This window comes from Xiphophorus hellerii, chromosome 20 (assembly GCF_003331165.1).
Source record: "Xiphophorus hellerii strain 12219 chromosome 20, Xiphophorus_hellerii-4.1, whole genome shotgun sequence".
NCBI classification, from domain to species: Eukaryota; Metazoa; Chordata; class Actinopteri; order Cyprinodontiformes; family Poeciliidae; genus Xiphophorus; species Xiphophorus hellerii.
Genome location: NC_045691.1, coordinates 25,655,614 through 25,675,593, shown reverse-complemented (window position 1 = coordinate 25,675,593; position 19,980 = coordinate 25,655,614). Strand labels below are relative to the sequence as shown.

General features: G+C 42.4%; 1 protein-coding gene across 5 annotated transcripts in view; it reads left to right on the top strand.

Annotated features, from left to right (window-relative positions):
• Window positions 1-2,068: 2,068 nt before the first annotated feature.
• The window catches only part of sulf2a (sulfatase 2a), a 53,792-nt gene continuing 35,880 nt past the window's right edge, over window positions 2,069-19,980 (top strand). The window contains exons 1-3 of one of the 5 annotated variants that reach the window (XM_032549886.1): window positions 2,069-2,212; window positions 2,335-2,373; window positions 14,352-14,420. The gene's annotated coding sequence lies outside the window, so the exon portion shown is untranslated. The remainder of the gene's footprint in view (window positions 2,213-2,334; window positions 2,374-14,351; window positions 14,421-19,980) is intronic. The other 4 variants (XM_032549885.1, XM_032549888.1, XM_032549889.1 and 1 more) reach the window with 4 other exon arrangements.

Below are 19,980 nucleotides of genomic sequence, written 5' to 3'. Positions count from 1 at the left end.
GAATATCCTGCAAGGTTATTTAAGCCTGTCTGTCCTATTCAGTCATAAAAACCAAAGGATGGTGTTTAGAATCACACTGTTACTTTCTATCTGCATTAAAAATGTCACTATATAATGAATGACACGTCTTTGCTGAGTAAATAAACTTCTGAAAGGAAATCTTGGCTTTTTGGTCCTTGCGTTGCACAAAGGACAACATCAAAAAACATGCACGTTTTGAAAGTCCTATTAAAAATTCGTTAAGCTCTGACAGACTGGATAGATATAAACTTCAAGCTTCAATTTTTAAGTCTTTTAATTGGATACTGGGCATTGATTAGGCCATTTTAACACATAAATATGCCTTCATCCAAAGCTTTCCATTGTTCTGGCTTTGTGATTCTGGTTTTGCTGAAAGGTGAAGCCATGCGTCAGCAGCAAGTCTTTTTAAAGCCTATCCGAGTCCCTTCGTTTTCATCTCCCTGTCATCGCTGAAGCAACGTATTCCCACAGCATGCTGCCTCTTCAATGATTCACTGTGGGGATGTTGTAATTAGACTGTTTTGCACATAAACCAAAAATTTCAATTTGGCTCTCGCCTGACTTAGAGCAGCCTCTTCTACCTGGGTGCTGCCTGCTCCCTTTGTGGGCAAACCATTTGTTTTGCCTCTTTCAGAAACAATCCTGGTCAGAGAAATGCCGTTTTGATTTTTATTTTCTTCCCTGCTCAGCATGGTTTCATCTCACCGCAGCGACACAAATAACCTGTTTAGCCCCGCTGACACGCAGATGATCCATAGCAGACTCTGTAATTGAAAACATCGAGAGGAGTGGGACAATTACTCTTTTTTTTCTCTCTCTCTCGCTCTCTCTCAGTTCTTCATATTTCCATGAAGAAATGCCTCAAAATGCTGATTATAGATAAGAGTGTTATTGATTAGACGAGGTGGGAGGAGAGGCAGAGAGGTGCAGAAGTTTCCCATCACTAATCTTTCTGGCTGTGACTGCATCTAAATAACCTGCAGAGAGGGATAAACAGGCGCATCCATCATGGGACGGCTGGAGCAGACAGAGACGGATGCCTCCGCCCTCTGCTACCCTCCGTCGTACCTCTTCCTTCTGGTCAGAAATAGGAGGTGACGCCTGCACTCAGGAGGAATAGTTAGCCGAAGCCAGGCTAGAAAATGCCCCTTTTTTTTTTTCTAGGCCAACTATCACCAAGAAGGGACTTTTTAAAAATGTCCCATGTTTTCCATCGTCTTGTCTATTTAAGTTTATTCACTTTTTTGGCACTAGTTTGTCAGGGAAATATTCTTCTTTGATATTTTGTGTGTGTGTTTTTGCGAACAAGGCCGTTTTTACTTTTTGTGTGTTTCTGTGTAAATTGATTTGGGTGTGCGTTTCTTTTATGTCTGCGTGCTCAAACGCTGCGAGCCAATTCCCTTTCAACGTCTGAACCCAGTGAGCAGGCGTGCCCATGCCAGCTCTCTTCAGAGGTGCCAGCCTGACAGATATAGAGTGTATGTGTGTGTGTGTGAGAGGGAGAGAGTGTGTGTTTGCCACGCCGCGCTTTCCCTCCTCAACCCTGCAGCGTTAAGATTGATCCTTCGTTGCCTCCCATTCCTTTCTCTTTTGCTCCTCTGTGTGCCTCTGCCTTAATGAGACTGTGAATAGGTGAAGCTCACAGGCTCCAGCAGATGGCCAGAACTGCCCTGGTTCAGTGTCTGCGCACGCACACACACATACACACATGCAACTCTGCAGCATGTTTGCTCATGAATGAGAGCCCAAAAAGCCTGAAGAGGCAGAGGGGAAAATGCGACACAGAAAGAATAAACAGGAAGCAACCCAGGAGAAGAAAGAGTCAAACTAATGGAAACCATTGACAAATAACACGCAGGAGGGGGGGAGAAAAAAAAAGGGGAGAGGGAGTGCTTAAAAAGAGCGAGAATATGCTAAAAGAAGAGGAGGACAAAACGGCGCTGAAAAGAGAGAGGGCAAAATTGAATTGTAGATTGAGGGAGCCTCTCTCCTCCCTCTCTCCCTCCCTCTTTTATTTATCTCATGTGAAGCCACGCCTCCCTCCTTTCACTTGTCAGTGCATCCATAACAGTGAGCTGTCTGCACCGGGCTGCGTGGGGGGTGAGACTCGCTCCTCACTTTTGCCAGCGCAAGCCGACCAGATCCGAGCAGAGCAGGACGGGAGTGGACGGCGTGTAGTCTGGCGAAACAGGTGCGTGAATAAATATCTGACGGATAATGTCTGTTTGTAACAGCTGACATACAGCACCATGTGTACGTATCTCTGCCCCCCCATCTCTCTCTCCCTGCGTGCCGGATCTTGGTCCTCTGCAGGACTTGCTTCCTTCCTTCCCAGAGTAGCGCATCCAGAAGGTACAGTGCTGGAGCTTTGCCCTAGTTTTACACTTGAACGCTCTGATCCGTTCTGTTTGCCTCTGAGATTTATGCATGCCGCTAACAGTGCCGCTCATCGGGCTAAAAGAGATCAGACCTCTCGCTTATAACGGATGCTCCGCAGGATCTGGCTCCGAGACAGGGCAGCGAGTGGCTAGGCGTTGTGCTTTGTGAACGAAGTTTGGAGTTTCAAACACTCACGTTGTTAACATGTGATCTGTGTCTCTCGTTTGGTGTTTAAGCAACTCCTCGCAAGTGATGTTGCTTTTGAGTGGATCTTTGGTTTTGAAAATCGACCATAAGATTGCACTTTATATGTTTAGTGGTTCTTTTGTCTGTTTTGGTGTTTTGTTTTGTTCTTCTGGAGCAAAAAACAACAAAAGTGAAAATGCTACCACTTTTAAAGTTTGGTGCAGGTCTGTGTGGAATTATTTAACTTGTGGCAACCTTTTTTCTTTTTTTCTGGAAGCCAATTAGGCATTCATTCAAGAGTCGCCATTTCAACAGCTGCCGCTGCCTGGCGTCCTACCGACAACTGGTCTCAGTGAATGTACTCACTATCAGTGTTTTGTCAATAGCTTTATGGGTCAAAAGGCTGTGTCATCACCAAGCGGTGGCGGTTAAGAGCAGCCGAGGGGAGGAGGGTGTGATCGCTGACCTGATGGCTGAAATATTTATGACAGAAGCTTCTGAACGCCAGTGAATGCTGTCTTTGGTGCTCCTGGTGGGTGGATGAACGAATGCAGAGATGGACGAATGGATGGAAAGAAATGAATCTTCAGGGATCTCTTCCTTAAGCATTCATTATTTATTCCTACACACTCATGGAAGCTGTAACCCCACATCAACTGGCCTCTTTTCTCACCGAAATGTCAGTGGACCGAAGGAGGATGCTCTGGCTTACTCTACCTGTAAGGCATCTCGGAACTGCATGCTGCACTCTGCGCCCAGATGGACACGTTTATGCTCACACACAGACACACACTCCCAGGCATAATTGCTTGGTTACCCTCGCCAATGTTGTGGGAAAAGAAATAAAACCACAACCACCGACTTGCACTAAATTAGTTGCACACACGCATCTAATGCTCTCACTCTGCTTAAAATGACGCTCACGCACAACACTTGAACCACCATCGGCCATTTTCTCCATTTTATTGTTCCCTCACCGTTTTTTAAAAGACTCGAACCCCTCACACATGCCAACACGCAGACAAAAAAAGAGGAGGTAATGACCTTGAGACCTGTTGATGTATTTATTTTTTTTCTTCCCCCTGCGGCGGCCATGTTGAGAATACACAAAAGGCCCGCGGGACTCCTGGAGAAAATGCTCGACATGCTGATTGTAAAATTGGCTCAAAATGTGCTAGAGGAGCTGCTTGACGCAGTCAAAGGGAAACACACATGAATATGGATTGTATGCTAATGCTGCACGCCGTAGCTGCTGTCGAAGGCAGAGGAACGCGTTTCTCCGATCTCCACCCCTCGTAGCGCTACTGACGGACCTGTTGTCAGCCGGACCTCCTCCCTTAGCCGGAGGGCGGTGTTGTGGCAGATATCAGCAGTCAAGGTGACACTGCAGGACGTCTGGGCAGCTCTAATGTCTGCTCGTTTTACCACCACCGTAGCCTTTTATGGTCAGATAATGGTTTAAATAGGGTCACATTAAGAGGCCTAAATCTAGCATCTCCATTAGACTCTGTTGGAGCTTTTCAGATGTGTTTCATCTACATTGCTTATTTTCTATCCCACAACATCTAAACTGTGACTTGAGATTGTACGTCATTCTCAACTCTGTTTTACAGGGATGTGCTGATCGGGATTTTCTGCTATTCATGCTGATCTGAATCAAAATTTGATTCTTCATTAAAGTTGATATCATCAAGGGCAACTATTTGCTTTTAAACTTAGTAACTTACAGGTGTAGGACCATAGTGTTATAATTTCTTTATTAGAGATATCAGTCCCGTTGACATGTTTCCATGCTAAGACAGGCTGCTAGAATTCCAATTCAGCCAATTACAGAAGACAACTCACTGTTTGTTTATAAAAGCCCTGAGCAGCTCTGTTCTATTAATCTTGTTTTACTGCTTACTGTGCAGTGACAATAAATCTAATCTAATCTAAGCAGCTAATGTCAACATGTTAACTCTGTTTTGATATGACTTGTTGGTGAGTTTGACCACAGACCCAACAAAGACTTCCTCCATCGTTTGCACATCTTGTGACTTAGGCTGTGTCCACACTGCAGCTTGAAGTGACCCAATTTCGATTATTTTTTTTTTTTTGACGTAATGCGACTTGTATGTGATCTGTTCATGACAGTCTGAACAACGCAGGTCGGATTCTTTTAGAATGCGGACCAGGACGCTTGGATATCTGATACGTATCAGATTCAGATTTGACCTAACGTCCATGTCGCAAAAATCCGACATGAACGTCACTGATACTCTACAAACGTCACTATTCTGAGTCCTGATACGCGCAAGCGGGAAGAAAAACAACAACCATGGCGGACTATAATGAGGATTAATATGTTAATATGCTCTGGTCGGACAACAACTTCAAAATCATAAGATGCTCCACCGTTAGCATCCATGTTTACTTCCGCAAACACTCAGCACTTCTTTTTATGGTGGTTAGCAAAACACTGAGCAGGCTCTCCATGTGTGACATTACTGCGCCCTCTACTGCGCATGCGGGACACTTTCAGGTCGCTTGCCCGTTCACACTGGAGATCACCTGTATGTCTATTCCTGTGTGTCTGTATGTATACACATACAGAGATCACCTGTATGCCTATACAGGTGATCTCCAGTATATTTGGAAGTGTGAATGGCCACGGCAAAAAATAAATAAATCAGATTTGACAAAAGATCGTAATTGGGTCATTTCAGGCTGCAGTGTGAACGCAGCCTTAGATTGTATTTGGTCCTATACAAGTGGCCTATTGAGAGACCAGGCACACTCAGCACCCATCCAGCAGGAATGTAACTGCACAAGGTTTTGCACCAAAAATATTCTGTACAACCGTGTTGATTCTGTACGCACGTGTATGAACCAAATACAGCGTTGTTTTATACATGAGTACATGGTACATGTGGTAAATGTACGCAATGCCACGTTCTTAGGGCAGCTTTAAAAAGTAAAAACAAAACAGAGGACTCCCAGCTATCGCTAAGCTCCGCTATGTGTAAATATTAAGATTCCTCATGCAGCTAGAGAGGAGAAAACATTTAGAACAAACAACCTTATCACCATACAGCAGTAAAGTACATAGCCGGCTCTCCACTTAGCTGAAATACTCACCTGAAACAAAGTCAAGTTGAATGTAGACATCACAGATAATGGAGGAAAAAATTGCTGGCTTCAAACCTGCAGCATCCAATCAGACCGAACTCCGTACGTCGTTTAAAATGCAAGAATCTCTGTTGATAATCAAAGCAACTTTACAGGCTGCATTCAGGTACAGCTGGGACACCGGGTTGTTGAAATATATGTGCTGAAATAGAGACGCTCTTATTCAAAGATTTCTATACATCATCGTGAATGTTTTCAAGTGGTTATATTGTAGCATTTTATCTTTTCTCCCATTGGCTTTGAAATAATCCTACAAGCTCTAAATCTTCCCCTTTTTAAAGTTTTAGAACATAATAAAACCAAATTGTTTACTGCTGATCAAAGGAAAAATAAAACATGTTTTTATTCCTTTTTTTAAAAACCGGAGAGTATTGAAAACATTCAACGCCGTGACTTTGAAATCCGAATACGTACTCAGTCGTGACTTTAGCAGAGGAACGCCCTGGACAGCGCCCTCTCAGGGCAACGTAGAGACACAAAGGACAAACAATGCATGCTTTTGGGCTGATGGAAAAGGCCAGAGAACCCAGAAAGAACCCATATGCACAAGAGGAAAACAAAACAAACAGTGCAGCAGGAATAAATATGGGTCATTTTAAAATAACATAATCAGAACTGGAGCCAGTACCTGGGATCAGATTAGGACATACCTAATTTTCAATGTTGCAAATATACGTTTCGATTTAATTGTCTGCAGCAGACTGTAGCTCCCTATTCGAAATAAATTATTATGTTGAAATATTAAGAACCAACATAAATCCACAGGGTAGTGGTTGGTGCTTGAATGCTAAATTAGGCTGTTTGAAGCCCTGAAAATGAAATGTTTCAACTTATATAAGTTTTTTCCCCCCCCAGAAACTCATCTCTTAACTCATGAGACAAACCGCTATTGTTGCACTATTTATTCACTTCCTCACAGCGACTCTTCTGAATCGTTTTAACGCAGTTTGATAGTCAGCAGTACTAAACTGAATCCCTGTTCGTCTGAAAAATATACGAGTCGCCATTAGTGCTTCCTGCGATGAGGCGGCTTTAGAGGATCAGCATTTGAGACCGGTGTTTCTGCTCCCGTCAGCTCTAATAAAAGAGAGACTGAAGGGCGTTTCGACAATGCCTCTCTCAGACTCTCCTCCGCGAGAACCGTCGGACAGAACTATGACAGGCGACGCTTTTGATTGGGCGCTCGTTCCTTCGCTCTGCACTCGTGCCAGACGCAGACCGCCGTGCACGCCGTGAAACCGTTCACTGTTGACGTGTGGACATTTGATGGCTGCACGTGAGTGCAATCAGATTTCAATCTCTCTCCTCTATATGGCTGATTTGGTGCAGCAGAGGTGCCCCACGGGAAAATGTGATTATACCCTGCTGGCCACAGAGTGCGGGCTTCACTGCCCTATCTATCCCGAGAGACAGCAGCTTGAGGCCCCTTCTCACTTCTCATATCAAACAGCAGCAACATTACTAAAGCTATGTTACGTCTTAAAATGCAGCATTCAATTCTCTATCCAGTGGCCTTCTCCAATCGGCTTTATCTGCGATTTTGTTACAGCTGTGGTTAATTTATTGTAGAATTAACTAATGGCTACGAGCGACGATTATAAGAATCGTTTAAAACCAGATTGTCTGTCTGATAAGCAAGGCTTTATTGGGTCTGGTTTGATTGTTACCTTAAGAATCGTACTCATCTTTCACTCCTCCTGAGTTGCTGACACAAAAATATGATTCATTGATTTTTTTTTTTTTAGACTGTTTTATATTCCTTTCTTCTCTGGCAGTGTTTCTTTCTTTTCATCTCTGTGTTTGCTCTGCCGCTCGCTTTCGGCTGAGGTGCATGCTGAGATGGTGTCCATTAGTGAGGCAAAACAAACAGACACACCCCACTCTCCTGAATTTCGGCAAGCAATCAATGAGTGCACTCAGATAGCAGTCGACTAAGTGGGCCATTAAAGTCACAATTAAATGAATCTAGGACTGCAGGACTCATTGGAAAAGGGTAAGAGACTCTGACCCAAAACAACTCAAAATAGCTTTTTTCTTCCACTGTAATTTACTCTTCAAAAGGGCGCTTTTGGCCTGTGTTGGCTTCGAAAAAGGTCAAATGTAAAACTGATAAAACGGGAAAAAGGGAAGTTAAACAGCTGCAGAGAGAATGCTGGATGGAAATTGAGATTGGGAGGCTGAAGAATCTAAAATGAAAGCCACCATCTTCACGTTATCCATTTCATTATGCTGTCGCTTGTCATGGCAACTCAACATGAGGTTAAGTACGACAGGGCTCACTGCAACCAATGCATCCTAATTTCTCAATAGTGCGTTTGAAAAAAAAAACAACAATCTGAACTCGCACTGAACGTTTGCCAAGTAAGAGGACATTCACATCTGTAAACTCGACTCATAGAAACATTAATGCTCAATATATGCCACCCTCAGCTAATAAATGACTCTGTTCATTTCAAAAGTCCTACTGGCTCTGATTGCTTCATGCCTCTAAACGTTTTGTCTGCTGGAAACTAAAATCCACCTTCCTGACTTCATTACGAAAAACAGCTGCCGACTTCATTCCTGTAAAACACGTTCTTGTAGCTTGATGGACATGAATGGATTTTATTTAACACATCCCAATATATAAAGAAATACAAATGGAATACAGTTACGGCCAAAACGTTTCCTAACTCTGGCAGATCAAAATTTAAAGTGATTTCAATTCAATCAAGAAGTAGGTAGGAAACGGGTCTGGTATCTAAGTGTACTCTCCGTCCCAGTGGAAAACGTTTTATTGGTGTTAAAGTATTCAAACCCCTCTATTGGCTACTAACCAACTTTTTGCATGTTCCACTGGTATTTTTCTTGGGCAAAAAGAGTCACACCTTCACCATAATCTTCAGCTACCTGCACAGAGTTTTTATTAGATTGAAGACGGGACCTTTAGCTTTAGTTGATAAACACTACTTATAATGACTATTTACTCCTGAAATGTTAGGGTTACTTTTTCAGAAAGTTACCCGTCTTGTACAGTTCTGCTCATTCAAAAACCTTATATTTACTATGTTATTAACTAATCATTTACAAGCCAATTTTGCCTTAATGCAGGGGCGTCAAACTCATTTTCGTTTTGGGCCAAATTAAGATCATGAAGGTTCTTAAAGGTGCCAGAATGTATCGATCAAACCCGTTCACCAAGTGTTAAAATATCAACGAATCCTTAAAATTGAATATTATTATTGAACATCTTTTCAGTTCCTCCAGGATTTTGTGATTCTTTTTGTGATTTTTTTTTTGCAATAAAATTAAAGTGTTTGTGGTACTAATTTGGAAATATTTGCAGATATTGGCGCTTATTTATGATGGTAACTTTAAAAATTTTTAATACTGGCTGTGTAGATCATGGACTATAATCTGACATAAATTAAGGCTGAGGCAGCTGTTTAGTACAAGTAAGAAAGTTTTTGCCAATTTTTGAGAAAAATCTGCAATAAGCTCCCATCAGCGCAATTTGTTGATTTTGAGTCAATTTCCACAATAACTCCCAAGAAACCGGAGGAACTAATTGATATAATTTGGCAGTAAATAGATAAAAACTGCACTGATTTGATTGATGACATAATATTTAAGCACTCTTAGTGTTTAGTATAGAATCTAGAAGGCCACACAAAAAGCTATGGCGGACCAGATTTGGCCCACGGTTCTTGAGTTTGACACACGTGTTTTAATGCATGGTGATTTTAAAAAACAGTGAACATGTAAACGTGAGATGTTAAAGGAGATGTGGTGAAAAATTTTGATGCACCTAATTTTGGTGGTGGTGAAACTAAGAGTAAAAGTGCAAAAAGTTCAGAAAGTTAAACCGGAGCCCTGGACTATGCAGAACTTTACCACCAGAGGGCTAATCTAGATGGAAACAATGGTTTTAAAAAGAGGGTGAAGAAGCCCAGAGCGTCCGGACCACCTGGATCAGGCTCACAGTGCAAGTACAGGTGCTGTATTTTGCGTGAAGACACTTTACGTATTTTCTGCGTGCCATTTATCTGGCTAGAGTGAGGAAGAGTTTGTGTCGCAGTCCTAAAGAGGACGACCTTCATGGCATGAGTACTACAGTTGGATTATAGCTAGTTTTTCATTTCAGTTGAATCAATCAATCAATCAAATTTTATTTGTATAGCACATTTCAGCAACAAGGCATTTCAGTGTTTTACGTACAATCAACAATGGAAACATTACATTTAGTCAAGTGCCATTGTTAAATTAGTCGATTATGCTTCAAAGGCGACTCTAAACAGGTGGGATTTTAGTCTGGATTTTAAGGAGCTCAGTGTTTCAGCTGCAGTTTTCTGGAAGTTCGTTTCAGATTGGTGGTGCATAGAAGCCGAATGCTGCTTCTCCTCGTTTGGTTCTGTTTCTCCTCTAATTATCTCAAACATACCTGTACTTTGCTTAGCCACTGATGTGTCCAACTCAGCCTACTCAAATTTTGTGTTCTATAAATCTTTTTTTTCCCCTTTTCTCCTTTTTTTCCTGCCCAAAAATGGTGTTCTATCTTTTCTTTGCTTCACAATAGCCTGTTCTGTCTCTCCCTTGGGGTGGTGCGGCCGCCGCCGCTGTGCCTAATATTATTTATGGTCCTACAGCTATCTGAAATTGGATTTTTCTCACTCCACCAATGCAATGGGATTACAAGTTTAAACATAAGGGTGGAAACGTGGGATGGAGGGAGGACTGAAATTTCTGAGTGTGAACAGCTTAAATAAAAGTTTCACCCAGAACGTGGCCAGATTAGAGGATAACACACCAACGGTTCTGGGGAAAAAAAGATGACGATGTAGGCAGATTCCTTGGACGTGGATGTTCTCAGCAATTAAAGCCGCTCCTAGTCAGTTGGCTTTCTGGCTCCGCAGCCTGGATTTCTATTCCTCTCATGTCGACCACGCTCACTCTTACACCTCCTCTGTGCGTCCGCACAACTTCAGCCGTGTTTGATCTAATTCTCATCTAATGAATCTTTTGATCTTCCTCGCCTGACACTCAGACACATTCCCGATTTCTGCGTCCAAAATATCTCAGTTCGTTCTGATCCCTTCAGATATCTGGCTGCAGGGTAAACAGCTGGGTCTGCAGCGATGCTCTGTGATTTTTAAACTGTGTGCGGCGAGTTTATCTTTTAAAGAAAGGGGAGCTTTTCTTACACCTCTCTTAACACCCTACAATATCACGAGATCGACGTCGTTCTTAACGTTCGGTGACGATTGCGACCACAGGTTGAGAAGTACCGAATTAAAAACAACAGAAGAAGTATACACAGCAGACTTTTGGCAGTGACGAAGAAATAATTAAGAGTTGCGTTTTAGTGAACTCTTAATTGGTGAGGAGACAGGGCTGGAGATAAGGGATCAATAGAGGGAAAAGCAAGGGTTCCAGCCCACTGAAATCAATCGGCCTTCTCTCTGGCTCGGAGAATGAAAACAGAGCCTCGGGCTGCTGCTTACTTACTCCTTTGATCAAACTTTCAACAGGATCGACCTGAGCGGAGGACCTGCTCCTACTTATCTCAGTCAAAAAGAGCATCAGCTTGCACGGCTGATTCCAGCGAGTCGATTCGGTCGTTCCGAAATCAGCGATCAGAATTCAGTTTTGGAGAAAATATCGGAATGACAAAATGTTCTGATGAAAAGGAATATCAAGTAAAGCTCTGGTGTATTTTTACTCTACTGCTAAAAATAGTCCCTTTCTACTCTTGCTCCCTATTTTCCCTTGCTCTTTGGCAGGGTAATAACCATCTTTCTGCTCTGTCACTTTTTGATGCATCATCCTCTTATTCACATCAAGGACAAGGCCAGGTGTCGCATTCCCCCCCCGGTTGCTACGCTCGTCACAGCGCCCTGTCACCCGCAGCCTGTACCGGTTCCCCCGCTCCTCCCCCCTTCCTCCACCTCTTCGCTTATTTGTATTAAATCTGTCATTCTTCCATTTTATTGGGAGAAAAAGAAAAGTAAGTCATTTGCAGCCTGCTGCGTCTGCTGAATGCAGCAAGCATGTGGGTGTCAATTTTTGGCCTTGTGAAAAGCTGTCAAAACCAATTTTGTCTCTGCGGCTTTGTTTCTTCATGATGACTAAAGAACTTGCTCCTCATGTGTCCTTGTTTTAAATACCAATGTCATTTACCTTTCAACTTGTCTTTTAAAGTTTCAGGTGGACTTAAATGTCTCGCAAAAGTATTCATACGCCTTCAAGTTTTTCACATAACGTCTGGTTAAAACCATAACCGATGTGTGACAAATGCATCCATATGACGAGGCACATTGTCTAGATCAGAAGTGTCCAAACTTTTAAGATAAAATTTATCTAAATATTGTAGGAAATTAAAAATCCAAAACTAAATATTCTGTCTTTTTTTTCTTTTTTGTTAATTAGTGAATTAAACATGCAATACTGTGATTGTTGAGAATTGAGAACTAATTCTTAATCTGAGACATAAAAAGGTTTTTGCCCAGTTTGGGGCTTTGAAAGCTTGTGCGTATGAGTCACTCTTATTAATTTTAGTCAAAGGTTGTGTCCAAGCCTGCTTTTGAGTAAAAGTTGCTCAAAAACAACTTATGGTCCTATTCACTGTTAATAGTTGATGCAGAAACCAAGGTTAAGAGAAACAAATTCATTGTGGTGCCTAAAGGATCCTGTTTGAAACATTTTTCCATTATAAAATTTGGAGGGCCAAATTTACATCGTTGTTAAACTTCTATTGGGGGGACGGACAAAATCATCACAGATGGCCACTGGACATCGTGGACACCCCTTGTCTAGACTAGTGTTTTTCAAAGTGGGGACTTTTTAGTCATATAATCACATTTGTTTTTCAATCATTGTTATAAAATGTAAGTTAAGATTAGGGCTGTTGTAAAAGAATATCGAGTACTCTTTCGATTATTTTTACGATTAATCGAATACTTGGAAATATCTCCGTCTCTCTCTCTCCATCACATACACCGGCAGCGCACTTCTCACCGTTCGCTTTGAAAATGTCAACGCGCACTTCCGGGAGGAGAAAAGCTGTTGTACTCCAAGCGTCGCGTCAGGCAGTTAAAAAAAACAACTTTTTGGTCCCCCCAAGAAACGACACGAACCCGGAGACTTTGTCGTTATGCTGCTGGCACATGGCAACAACTCACAGGCGGCAGTGAGTGCGCTGTACGACACAAATAACCACCCGGCGCTAAATAATAAAACATAATTTTACAAAGCTTCGAGGCAGATGAATTTTCCTCGAGGAATTTTAATAATCGGAGTACTGGAATAATTCGAGGAATCAAATTTATCAAGCTGCTTTGCTCCCCCAAACTCATTGCCAACTAAAATCAGAGACTTTTGTAGCATAATTTCTGCTAAACGATGGTAATAATTATAGAACAGTGAATAAAAGTGAGGGAAAAACTTTCTAAAAGTGAACGACTCTTTACATATTTCATAGCACTGTTTGTGGGTTTGTAAAGGGCGTCCTTGCCCAGAAGCTAATGCTGTTTGGGGAACCTCTCGACCACCAGCTTTCTGATGTCCACAAATGTTTTCCAGTTTAGCACAAACAGAGAACAGCTGGGGGTTGTTGACATGCTTCGGCAGTGAGACGACCACGGCTTTATAGAGTCCTCCGCTATTCGTAGCTGTGCGTTGTGCAACAGACATGGATGCGTGCGCCTCGCCTCGCCACGTTACGAGCTGTCTACTCGACTCAGCCGAGACGCTCACGAGCCGGACACTGACACCTGTCCAATCTAAACGAGCGCGAGACGCAGGCTTCATTCTTGTCAACGTGCCTTCACTGACAGGCGATGAAAAACAAGGCCTCATACTTTACAAGATTACAAATATAGGCACTTGTAGACACAGTGATACTGTGAGATGGCAGCCTGATGGAAAAAGCTGAGAGAAAACAGCTTTTTTTTTTTTTGTTCTTTTGTACCTCGGCTGCTTCTGACACCTAGCTAAAAGCAACAAAAGGATTTCACATTGTCTGCCTGGATAGTGATCCAGCTTCTACGTGGTGTTACCACCTCAAATGCATTTTTAACATTATTGCTATTGTCCTGGAATAATATCCTACACAAAAAGGCACATCACTCACATGTCTGCTTGTGGTAGTTTTTACACAGATGATGGCAATATTAAATATTAAAAAACGGAGACCATTTTTCTCTCTTGTTCCTGGCGTAGGTCTAATTAAAGCTTCCCCAGAACTATTTCCTGTTTCCTCAGGCATCAGTAGGAGTAAAATATGAAATTATCCTTTCTGAATATCATTTGTATTTATACCGTCCTCTCCTGTAATGTGTGTGTGTGTGTGTTTTCTGGAGTGCTTTACCAGATTTAGTATCCTCTTTGTGTAAAGTGCAAGGTATGGGAGGGGCATCAGGATTATGAAAAACTGCTATGGCAGAGACGGACGAGTAGATTAAGTCTGAGTGAATCAGAATAGGGACATTTTTAATTAATTTTTTTAATTTAAAAGGATTTCTGAAAACAAGCCGGAAAGGCAAAGATATGCGAGTTGTTTGGGCTCCTGTGTTGAAGCCTCGCGCTTGCCAAGAATTCATTCACTTTTTGTTTGCTTACAGAACTTGGCAGTCTGAGGCTGATTTCTGTGGGAGAGGAGAACATTTAAAGGAGCTTGTTTAGAAAAGAAGGTAAGGCTGTTCACCACCTACTCACAGATTGATTGAAACCACTCCTTCCTCACTGTCCCAGACAGAGAGCCGTGGAAACATATTCCTGCAGCTTAAACTTTTTCCCAACTCGTCACATTACAGCGACAAACTTCAATGTGTTTTATTTGAAGGAATATGATTGTCCTTCTTGCAAATCATTAGCCTCCTGGCATGATTGTCCAAGTCATATTTTAACGTCTTGTCAGACAAGAAATAAACATGTATGAAATGTAGAAGAAAATATTACTTTTGGACCGTAGCAAGTGTTCTGATCGGCTGAGGATGTAAGCAATTAGGCAGGGCGGGTGTAATAGTGTAAGGACATCAATGTTAGGCGGTCACTTCCTGTTACTCTGGACTAGTTTGTGTTGGCCTGTCACATAAAATCTCATAAATTAAAGTTGGTAATTATAATGTGACAAATATGTAAAGGTTCAAGCATCATGAATAGTTTTGTGAGGCCTTTGTGTGTTTTTTCCTCAGAGATGTATCTTCGTACTGATTGCTCCTTTCCTACCAGTTGGTGTTTTTCTATCTTAACCCTAAAACTAAATTATGGAATCACAAAGTTTAATTGTGCACCGCTTGTGTCTTTCTAAAGCGGTCTTCGTGTTTTACACCTCCGTGGGTATCGTTCCTCCAGCTGCGGAGAAATATGTCAGATTCTGATTGCTGCTGCTGTTATCGTGGAGTTTACAGATCCCAGAGGAAATAAAACACAAACGCTATCCGCTGCAGTAACTGTCAACACTTTATTTACTGCAGGCAAACAGATTCATCACCTCAGAAACAAACTCATGCATCATGCTCATTTACCAAAGTTCCAAAAAATCCCTAAACTTTATTGTAGCTGCAGGTTTTTTTTTTTGTTTGTTTTTTTTGCAAAATTAGAGACTTTACAAAGTCTCTAACATTGGCGGATTAATGCTACGCCACATGGAGGCGTAGCATTAATCCGCCTCCATGTGTTTACAGTAGACTCTGTAGTTAGCTAATTGACGCAGTGCAGTGCTGCCGGCATCCTGTAACGTACAGGTGCATTTTGCCATGATCAGAGCCATCCTGTGTGAACAGCTGTAAGCCGTAGCTTCTGCTGCGACTTACAGCTGTGACTCATTAGTACCTCAACATCAGCAGTACGTGAAGCTCTAATCAGATCCCCCTTGGATGAACAGACGACCTTCTTTGTGATAGTTTTAGAATATATATGCTCAGCCGAGAAACTTTTCATGACAGAATATTCGATGGAGCTGAACTTTGATTTTTCCATCGCTCGTCTGTGGCACTGGCAGGAGCCGACAGGTAAATGACGGGCCTTTGGTAAGATATTCTCTTTGAGGACTGATCTCCACTTCAAAACCCCCCTCTTTGTGAGGACAGTGTTCACCTCCCTCGCTCTCTCTGCCTCATCCTTTTGTTGACACGCAGGGCCTTCAGCAGTCTGGGATTAAACACCCGAGTCTTCAAAGTTCAGCTCAGCTCTCGTCTCTCAAACCACTGTCCTCTGCAGAGCGATGCGCTTCTTTCTGCACAAACTTGTGACACCCCTTCCCTGCTCCTTGCAGCGGGTTACGTAAAGCTTTTAGTATCTTGTGAGCGATAAAAGTTTATTTTCCTTTCACATCTCGAGGGACTTTTTTACGATCATGACAGCCGTCGAATGGGGTACGCGATATGCACCCCCGTCGTCCCCGGAGCGTTTTTCTGACCCTCATTTTCCACATCAGTAAAACGGACTCTGCCAGCCCTGCTTTCATGATCCCGTCCTGCCGACTGCCTGCCGATTAAAAGTCAAATATTAAAGTGCTCTGTTGTGAGCTAGGCCTAATTGATTCTTTCCGCCGGGCGCACACAGAATGGGCTGACAGCAGGCGATACCAGGCTTTGTCAACACCGGGCACGCTGCCTGGAGCTTAGGACGGCACCCCAATAAAGACCCCTGTGAGTGTGCCAACCTGCGCGCCACACACTGTGAGGCCGCTCGGCACTTCAGCCGGGCTTTATGGTGACGACACGGAGGCGGCTCATTCTTCTGCTGTGTGTCGGCTTCCGTCAGCGAGCTGGGAAGTCGGCTCTCTATTTGTAAGGAAGCACCGGGCTGTGACGAAAATGTGCGTGTGTGAAAACAATCCTTTATGTCCACTTGCGTAACTGCTCATCTAACTTGAACGGTCTAGTGGGGCGTGGGGGTCTGAAAGAAGCATTCGTTAAATTGCCTCAAAATTACCTTTTTTCTCTCTCAACTAATTTCCAATGCTCATATGTATTATTTCTGTCAATCCATTAAAAAATGTAATCAGATTAATCACACTCTACTGCTGTGATCAATCACTGTACTTAACTTTGTAAGCTTGAACTGTAAAAATACACGTTTTCAAAATAAGTTTAAGAAAATGTCTTATTGTCTCTAAGTATTTTAGTCCTAAGCCACTTTGTTTCAAACTTAATTTGAAAATGCTAACTATAAACTGGCTATGCTTTGGTGGGAGGGTAATTCACCGCTGCTGTAAGTAGCTAGACTGGTTTTAAAAAAACGTCCGTTGCCGAGGTTTTTCAGTTGAAATTTGCCACTAAGCACACCAGTATGACTCGCCTCACTCATCTTTTCACACGTTTGCGATTCTTATAGTCTTACAATGGCATAAAAAGTCACATTTGGATGGGGTTACTGGTATATTTTATGTCATTCTAAGTCATAAACCACAGTTTTATGCATAGCCTTTTAGCCATACCTCTAGCAAAAGTGGCAATTTGTGTCCCTTATGGCCTTCCATAGTACCTGACCGTGTATCTCCTCTGCAGGAGAGTGTCCTGTAGGTCAAAATAGGTGATGCAATTAATCTGCATTATGCAATATTAACGCATTAAACATTTTAGATTAAGCACATGCGTTAATGTTGACCCCAAGCCAACTCAAAGTTTATTTATCGAGCACCTTAAAAACAACCAAAGCCGACTACACTGAGAACAGAACAGTAATGACAGAATGAAGGCTGGCAGAATGCAGCTCGATAAATTAAAAATATCAATATCAGATATAATCATACACGAAATAGTATCGTCACATCATCAGATATCATGACATCGCACGTCAAGTGACATATCGAGGGAAAGGTGGAGTAGCTCCCGGTTGGCCTACCTTCCTAACGGTCTCTTAAAACATGGCGTGAGGCCGAATGATCGCAGCGAAGCGGCGTCCTTCTCCCCGAGATGAAGACACTCCCTCTTCTGTCTGCTTATCCTGTGGATTTACTGGTCGTTTGCCGAGCATCATGAATCGGCTTCGCCGCCCATTTATTTTCATTGCTTTGCTGCTCCACACAGGAGATTGTAACAGTGGTCTTGGCTCTCCGCAGCGTTCATTAAATGCAGACATTCATCCACAGCGTTTTCTCATGAATCTGATTGACCTTTCATGCTCCCTGCAATCCACAGTAAATGGATATAGGTCCCCATTAATCCCTTCATGGTTGAAAAGCTGGCTGTATCTCCGCGTTGTGTTTGGTGCTTTATGTTCCCTCTGAGCTGATGGATGGGTGCAGTAAGAGGGTTTAAAGTTGCACGGGGGGACAGGAGTCAAAGATGTGCGATGGTAGGGGCCGATCACTCATGTCTGGAGAATTGCTCTGGCACAGCACAAGGTTTATGAACTTGATCAGAGGCCTGTTTATTCATTTTTAAGGAGGCGAAACAGAGCGGAGGTAAGGAAAACAAGCAGGATTTTGGCGTCGCCTGGGCGTCTGGAACGCTTTAAAGAGGACCACAGTTCATATCCTTCCACCCGTGGTAATGCAGCATTCAGCGTTTGAGGTTTTCACATCACATCTCGGTGTGACCGATTGCCTGCACAGCCGTGGAATAGTCTTTTTTACTGACAAGCAATCACAATGTCCTCTCCTCCGAGTCTGAGCAGGGTTTCATTTTTACCGTCATCCTGTTACTTCCCTGCTGCAGATCCGGGGAGTGGGGGGCGTTTCAAGGTCTGAAAGGGGGTCATGATCGCATCGCAACAGTGGCGGGTGATGGAGGGGGGGAGGAGGGGTGTCTGGCTGCCTTTTTGACAGGAGTCTAATGGAGGGCTAATAGGAAAGACTCAAGTCTGTGGCTTTTATGGCAGCTTGTGGAGGCAGGTGAAAAGGAAGATAAGGGATGCAAAGTTTAAGATCCATTACAGAGGCTGGCTGGTAGTGCTGGTGGACTTACTAGACACTCGTCTCAGCTGACATCTTCACGTAGAAGCTGCAGAATAAACTCCAACGTTTTGCTTTTCCTTACAGACTCGTTGGAGGCTGAGTGGAGTTTGTCAGGTGTGCATCTGAAAGGTTGTCAGCTTGTGTTAGAATGAGCTGCTTGCTTGCCATTTGCTTTTATCATCCCTTTTTCTGCAACCTGATCTCACAGGGGAGAAAAAAGCAGGAAGGAAAAATCTCTTGTTCTTTTAGGAAAGCATGACCTCTGTTTTAGTTTTTGTGACGTTAAGAGCAACGTTTTGTTCAACAAACTTTTCCTGGATGTAGGACTTTGTTGTTGAACATGGTTTTTTGTGTATTTTTGATGAAATTTTAATTGCAGTTTTCCCATGAACTGAAAAGTCTGTAATGTATCCGAGTCACTTCAAGTAGGAAGAGATATCTTGTCTCTTTCTACTTCCATTTTTCTACCTGTAAAAAAAAAAGCCTTGGCGCCCTTGCACTTAACCCATAGTATATAATTTTATTTTCATTTGTAACATTTTATGAATGAATTATGAAGATATCTATAAAAATGCTCAAGTTTTTTGTTTAATTTAATTAAATTGTATATTTATATCTTTGCGTTGTTGCGTTCTCCGTGTACATGTCTCTATGTTTAGGTATAAAACATGACAGATGAACAAACTAAATAACACTAGATGACCTGCTGCTAGGTCATTATTCTTTGGAGTCATATAATCACATTTCCTAATCCTAACAGTAAACCAGTTGTAGAATATTTTCTGTAAATTGTGTGAAAGTGGATAAAAATCACCCACTTGGTGGGTACCAAGTTTCTGGTTTGAAACTGTGAAAATGAAATGATGTGAAATGACAAAAAGTGCAAAATAATCACCAACTGTTTGTAATGTGTCAAAAAGTAACAGAAGTGTACAACCAAAAATAAGAAGCTGCGTTCAAAACAGATCAACATGGAACAAGATGGTAATTATTTAGCTTTAGAGTTATGGGATTAGCTAAAGCAGCCAGACCTCTCAGCCTCCTGTTGGGTGTGAATGGGTGATGTTGAATCATTGTTTTGTCTTCTAGTTCTTACTCACTGGAGAAATACATTTATAGTTGCATTTCTGTAATAGTTTATATCACATTTCCCTCTTTTTAAGTCACACAAGATTTAGTTTTTTTAATATTAAAAGAGCAGAGCCCCATGTGGTAAATGGCCAGAACTTGTGTTGGTGGTGGGCCAGTGTTTAAACTCTGAGCTCTGTGTTGCTCTGTTTTCTTCTAATACTAGATTTTAAATTGGTCCACTATTCGGTTTCATACTCCAAATTAAGTGGTGTCAC